Source organism: Petaurus breviceps, unplaced genomic scaffold (genome assembly GCF_028583685.1).
Source record: "Petaurus breviceps papuanus isolate PSGF00001 unplaced genomic scaffold, PetGlider_PUasm1.0 186, whole genome shotgun sequence".
In the NCBI taxonomy this organism is placed as follows: domain Eukaryota; kingdom Metazoa; phylum Chordata; class Mammalia; order Diprotodontia; family Petauridae; genus Petaurus; species Petaurus breviceps.
Window position 1 is genome coordinate 1285345 of NW_027185798.1, and position 7392 is coordinate 1292736.

A 7392-nucleotide genomic window follows, 5' to 3' on the forward strand; every position below is an offset into this window, starting at 1 on the left:
TCCTTCCTTCCTTCCTTCCTTCCTTCCTTCCTTCCTTCTTCCCTCTGCACATCCATCCATCCACCTCTCTCTCTCTCTCTCTGTCTCTGTCTCTCTCTCTGTCTCTCTCTCTGTCTCTCTCTCTGTCTCTCTCTCTCTGTCTCTCTCTCTCTCTCCCTTATAACATATGGCAACATTTTTACTTCCTTTGTAATGTCCAGAAGATACCAGAGTGCAGGTGTGTGGAAAGTCATCAAAGCCACAGTTTGGATGTGGCTTTTCATATTCCTCCCAATCTTAGGAAAGCAACCCATTTACTTGGAAATGAGATTAGTGATAAATGTCCAAGTTCCACATGACTTTTTTTCTCTGCAAAACTGAACATACAGATTTTCAATAAAATTCATGAAATACTCTGAGCCCCCAGACAACTTGTTGATGAACTATGAGGGTGATCTCACAGTCAGGTAAATTTGTCGTAATCAGTTATGCTCACCCCAACTCCTCATCACATTCCATAGCAACAACACAAATTCAAGATGGAACCAACATTCTCTTCATTTAGTAAACCATTTAAAGTGTTAATAGCCAGTAAACAAAATTTAAAGTAGAAAAGAAACCGTTCTGGACTGTGTGACTGTTACATGTGAGAATAAGACAGAGAAGAGCTACGAGTGCAGTAAATTCACTATCATTCCATTGGTCTCTCTGAATAGCCACAATCCCCGCTGCATTCTCTTAGTAAGACAAGCTTCAAGTGAGAAAAAGGAAGAGGCTCCAGGAGCTGGCACACGTTTTCTCCCACCTCCTCACTAGGCTTCTGGACCCCCTCAGGACCTCTCAGGGTCACCATATGGTCAGGCCCTGCTCACAGTTGACATACTACCTCTTACCTCCTTGGTAAGCTCCTGGACTTCCCTGTGTCACCATCCCCTGCCTCTTGGCTTGGCTTTCTTACTGGGTGCCGTAGTGGATGGAGTGCTGGACTCAGAAGCTTGAAGATCTGAGTTCAATCTTCAAACATTTGCTAGCTGTGTGTTCCTGGGCAAATAGATTACTAATTCATCTTAGTCTTATTTGCCTTGTCTTTAAAATGGGAATAATAATAGCACCTGCCTCCCAGGATTGCTATGCAGACTACAGGAGATAACAAATGGAAAGCAGTTTGCAAACCTTAAAAGTCCTACATACATGCTATCTGTTATTTCTACCCAAGAGACACTCATTCTCCAATGGTTAGAGTATTCCCATTTCTGTCTCACTTTTCCCTTCCCTATGATACTGAACCTCCTGCTGCTGAAGGGCAGATCTCTTCCCTGACCCCAGCTGTCATCCCCATCCATCTTCCATCCCAGCCTCAGCCTCCTCTAGAATGTCTCATTGTAAATCTGTCCCCCTCCCCATCGTGCCTTCTGAAATACTTGCTCCATAATTAACACACTTCTCATTTTGCACCATTTTCTCTCTTGCTTTTTTCCCCTTCTTCTGGCGTTCATGTAACCTGGTTCCTTTTGGATCACATTGTATACCTGGCTACTCCTCAGTTTTTCCATCTACTTAATTCCAGTGATATAATCCTTCACTTCACTTCTGTTCGCTCCATATAGGGATGATCATGCTCTTGATTTAGCCATCCCCCACAAGTGTTCCACGTCCACTTCCAGATCCCTGCACTGCCTTGATCTGTGCATAATCTTTGCTCTTTTCATTCCTCTTAATGCTTCACTTCTGATCCCTGATCTTTGTCCTTACCATGAGTTCTAATCTATTTCTCAGTACTGGCATTAGCCTTCCTCTGGCTGCATTTTCTTCTCTTCCTGGTCTCGACTTCTTGGTGAGCCAGCTCAGTTTTGCCCTGTCCTCTACACTTGAATTCCTCCTTCCCTTGGACTTTCTCTGATGATGTCTTGCCAAGCCTCAGACCTGATTTACTGCTATTATTCACTGCCTTTGCTCTCGTTCATGTGCTACTGAACATAGCTGTTGCCTGTCACATTGATGCAGCCACTACAAATTGATGTTAGCTAATTTCAACTGGCCCTTAGTTGCTTTCTTTTTTTTTTTTTTTTTAAGCAATTGGGGTTAAGTAACTTGCTCAACGTTACACGGCCAGTTATTATTTCTGGGTGTGGTGCTGAGTATCTGAGCCCGGATTTGATCCAGGTCATCCCGACACTGGAGCCGGTGCTCTTACTTGCTGAGCCACCTGGCCGCCCCTAAGCAATTGGGGTTAAGTAACTTGCTCAAGGTTACACGGCCAGGTGTTTCTGGGTGGGTGCTAAGTGTCTGAGCCCGGGATTCGATCTCCTGGTCTTCTCAACACTGGAGCCGGTGCTCTTACTCGCTGTGCTACCTGGCCGCCCCCCTTAGTTGCTTTAGTAAGGCAGACCCACTCCTACTCACTAATTGATTCCCTATCCTGCTCACCACAGTTATTATCCCAAACCTTCTTTCCCCTCCTCGAGCCTACCATGACTCTCTTCCCCAGTCTACTCTACTCAGGATCTCACCTCATACATCAGTACAAATTTGAGACTATTTACTGAAATCTTTCTCTTTTCTCCTCTTCCTCACCTCACATCCCTCTGATATCATTCCCCCACTATCTCATCTCTGATGATGGGGTGGCTCTTCTTCTTGCTAAGGCTGACCCCTCCACATCTAATGTTGGATACAATCCATAGAAGGCAGGAACTAATATTAGGGGGGGGGTGACTGGGCAGGTATTCTTGTAGAAAGTATAATTTTAGCTGAGACTTGAAGGAAACCAGGGAATCTGGTTTGGATGGAGATAAGGAGGGAGAGAATTTCAGGCATGAAGGATAGTCAGAGAAAATGCATGGAGTTGGAAAATGGAATAATATATTCAAGGAACAGGAAAGAAACCAGTTTCACTGGATTGCAGAGAACAAGGAGAGGAGTAAGGTGTAAGAAGCCTGGGAAGGTAGGAAGAAACCAGGTAGTGTAGAGCTTTGAATGCCAAGCCAAGGATTTTATATTTGATGTTGGAAGCTATATAGAGCCATTGGGATTTATTGAATAGGAGGACAAAATGGTCAGACCAAAACTTTAGGAAGATCACTGTGACAGCTGATTGGAGGATGAAATGGAAGAAGAAGAGACTTGAGGAAGGGAGACCATACAGCGAAGATTCCATGCCTGCAAAGAGCCAGTCCCATTGAACAGCAGATCCTTGCCATGCTTCACTGGAGACCACTTGCCACAATAAAGTGAACTATTAATAACTATTCTTTGGCTAGTCCATCTGATTTTCTCCATCTCATTGTAATATTTTCTACTTTATATTTCTCTTTCTCCATAAGAATAATATGAGATCCTTTATCAAAAGCTTTGCTAAAATCTAAATAAATGACATCAACAGCATCTCCCTCATCCACAAGCTTAGTAATCTTGTCAAAAAAAGAAATCGGCTGAGTCCAGCATGACCTGTTCTTGATAAAGCCAGGTTGGCTCTTTGCTATCTCCTGTGCCTTTCCCACATGTTCAGTGACCATCTCTTTAATGACCCATATTTTAGAGTTTCCCCAGGAACTGAAGTGAAGCTTACTGGCTTGTGATCGGCAGATTCATTTCTCTGTCCTGTTTTTGGAAACTAGGACAATGTTTGCCCTTGTCCGATCCGGTGATATCCCTCCCATTTTCCCAGATTTTCCCCATATCCCTGGCAATGGCTCAGTCACCATAGTGGGCAGTCTTTTCTTATATTCTTGACCAACTAACTTGAATTCATAAAGTAGCCTCTTATCATCTCCTTAATTGTCTTGGATATCAGCTCCCTGTTAAGCATTTGTTTTTCTGTTATCTCCAGTGTAAAGTTCCCTTTTGCAGAGAAAACAGAAGCAAAAGAATTGACCCATTTTGTTTTCTCTCATTGTCCTATCCACCCCAAAGACAGATCCTATTTCTTCTTGGTTCCCCTCCCTCATATAACTAAAAATAAACAATGGAACTAAACCATACCCTAAACCCTTTTTGTTATTATAAAATACAATTCAAGTCATCCCCTTAAACAGAATCCCATCCCTGACTGGTTCTCAAGGTCTGTCTTCTCTTCTGGACTCCACAATGGCTATCTTGGAGCCCTTTCTCCCAGAATGCCCTGGGTCGCCCATGTCCAGTCTAGAGTTTGTGCTGCTCTTACTGATAGGTGCAACAAGTAAGACAGGAAAGAAACATTGAAATCTAGAGAGAGAAAGGGGACAAGAAGCAGGAAAAGAGAAAGCTGATGGTCACAAAGGAGTAGAGATGAAGAGAGTTAGAAAGGGAAGAGGAAGAAACATTAACACTCAGATGTGGAAGAGCCAACCCTCGAGGGCCAGTGGACTTGGATTACTTGGAGAGTGGGCTTCATTTTGTATTATGCCAATTACACCAAGTTGTTATTACAATAGGTGAAGCAGTGAAGGGTCTTAGAAAGGGACCTGGTTCTGAATTCAGAGGACCTGGGATCAAATGCTCTGTTGTCTACTGCCTAGTTGTACAACCTTAGGCAGTTATTTCCTCAATCTTTTCATTTGTATAATGGGAAGTATCACAGTGTTGGACTAGATAACCTGAAAGTTTCTTTCCAGCTTTAAGTCTATGATATCTTAAGGATCATACACTATTGGATTCATTCAAAAACCATCTACAAGCTTGGCTTTAGCTGGCACCTCCTCCTTCCCAGGCTGGAGGAATGAAGGTAGAGGTGCCACAGCCAATGAGTGGCAGGGCTGCCAGGACTTAGGGATAGGGCTCTCTGGCATGGAATCATGTTGAAATCTCACATACTAACATGGGAGATCAATGATATTAAGATACTCTCACGTATTCCCAGGAGCTCCTGGAGAGGGGGCAGGACAGTTCCTTCTTTACATGATAAATGGTATAGGATGAACTTAGAGAATTTTCTAGGCTGTACATCTTCCCTCCCCCTCTTTCTGATGCTTTCTCCTGTGAGTGCAGAGCTTCTTCTCCCCCATCTCTCGTGCCTACCAGTTACTTCTCTGCAGCTCTGACAATCCAGCCTCAAATAGTACCGAAGCTGAGAATTTCTCTTTTGACTCTCACATGGATGGTGGTCCATGCACTGGGATATTGACATGGAATCTCAAACTTTTCAGACATAGGGGAGGGGCTGCCTCCCCTGGAACAACCGGAAGCAATTTACTATCTAAGAGCCCAGGGTCCTTTGCTCCTAAAGAAGGCAGAGGCTTGGTGACCATTTGTTGGGTCTGTTACAGTGGAGATTCCCTTGGAGTATGGGTTGGTTTCAATGACTGCTGAGCCCCCAACTCTCAGCTTCCACTTTCCCCCCTTGTAACTTTCCCTCACTGTACTTAGTTCTGCCCTCTGGGACCAAGTAGAACCAAGTGAATCCTGTTGCCAGGACTTTACCTGTCAAAATACTTGAATGAAAGTCAGAGTCAAAATGAATGAACAAAAATATGAACATAAGTTTTTCTTATGTTCCAGAAATGATGCTAAAGTGCTAGAAATACTGATAGAAATAAGCAAGGTAGTCCTTGCCCTCAGGAAGTTTACCTTCTCATAGGGAAGAAAACTATACATAGGGGACTGATAGTCAGCGACTCTTCCTGGATCACTGCCTTGTGGTGGAGAAGCTTACATTAGATGAGCTCTGCTGGGCAGGCTTAGCCTGTTACTGGACAGTTCATAGTGAAGAGTTCTGACAAAAGGGGATCCACCGGAGAAGGAAATAGAAACCACTCCAGTATCTTTACCAAGAAAATTCCACAGACAGTATTAAAATGAGAAAAGAGATGATCCTGGCAGATGAGCCCCTCAGGTTAGAAGGTGTCCAATGTTACTGGTGAGGAATGGAGGCCAACTATGAGTAGTTCCAGAAAGAATGAAGCCACTGGGCCAATGTTGAAAGGAAGCTCAGATGTGGATGGGTCTGGTGACAAGGAGAAAATCTGATGTAGTGAAGATCAATATCGCATAGGAACCTAGAATGTAAGATCTAGGAGCCAGGGTGGGCTGGATGTGATCAGACAGGTGACATCAACGTCTTGGGCATCAGCGACCTTAAATGGATGGGGAAGGGTAGCTTTAATTCAGATGATCGTTACATCTACTTCTGTGGACAAGAATCTCTTAGAAGAAATGGAGAAATATTGCGGTATTTCTCAAAATATATAAATACAAAATAAATGTCATAGTTTCTCAAGCCAGGTTCCGGTTTGATAGATAGACAGATATCGTTGCTGAGTTGTTTCAGTCATGTTTGACTCTCTGTGTGACTGCATTGGGGGTTTTCTTAGCAGAGATACTGGAGTGGTTTGCCACTTCCTTCGCTATGTCATTTTACAGATGAGGAAACTGAGGCATACAGGGTTAAATGACTTGCCCAGGGTCACACTGCTAGTAAGTTTCTAAGGCTGGATTTGTATAGGAAGATAGATGAGAATAAAATGGGAGAGATGTTGAGGAGGCAGAATTGACAAATCTGGCAACTGATTGGATCTCATTGGGGGCTGTGACAGTCAAAAGTCAAGGCCAACTGTTAGGTATCGAATCTGGCTGAGTGGAAGAACGATGGTTCACTTGATAGAAATGTGGGAATTAAGAGGAGAGACTGGTTTATGGGGAAGCCAATTGAGCAACAAATATTCATTAAGCCAAGACATATGTCAGGTGCTGGGACTATGAAGACAAAATTAAATAGTCCTTGCCCTCAAGGAACTAATTCTATTAACAGAGGAAATTTTTTCAGGGTAGAAAACAAGTGCCTGAAAGAATCCAAAGTAGCTAAATCCAAGGTAGGATCGCTTAGGAGGTGCCATGGTGTGTCTAGGCCTGGAGTCAGGAAGACTCATCTTCATGAGTTCAAATTCAGCCTCAGAGGCTAACTGGCTGTGTGACTCTGTTGGCCTTAGTTCTTCATTTGTAAAATGAGCTGGAGAAAGAAATGGCAAGCCTCTCCAGAGAGCCCCAAATGAGGTCATGGAGAGTTAGACAAGACTGAAACAACTCAACAACACACAAGGAATGCATGTGTGAGGAGCAGAGAGAGGGGCTGGACTACAGGGCGAGGAAGGAAGCTAGTGTATTATATAATGGGGCTGGAAATATAGACTGGGTCCAAATTGTAAAGGACTTCATCGAGGGATTTTAAAAAATTGCTCAATGTGGTAGAGGGAGTAGGGGGTGGATTAATAAAAAAATAATTGTTACATGAATTTAAAAAATTTCCAGTAAGAGAGTGAGGAGTTGAGGACAATGCTGAAGGTCTGAAGCTTGGTGGTGGTCTCCCATTCATCCCCCACTCTCTACTGATCCCTCAGTACGTTGGGCCAGGCCCTCAATGCTTCTCATCAATTCTAATAACATTTTATTGATCTTGATACCAGCAATTGCTCCCCTCTCCAACCCATCCTTTGCACAGGT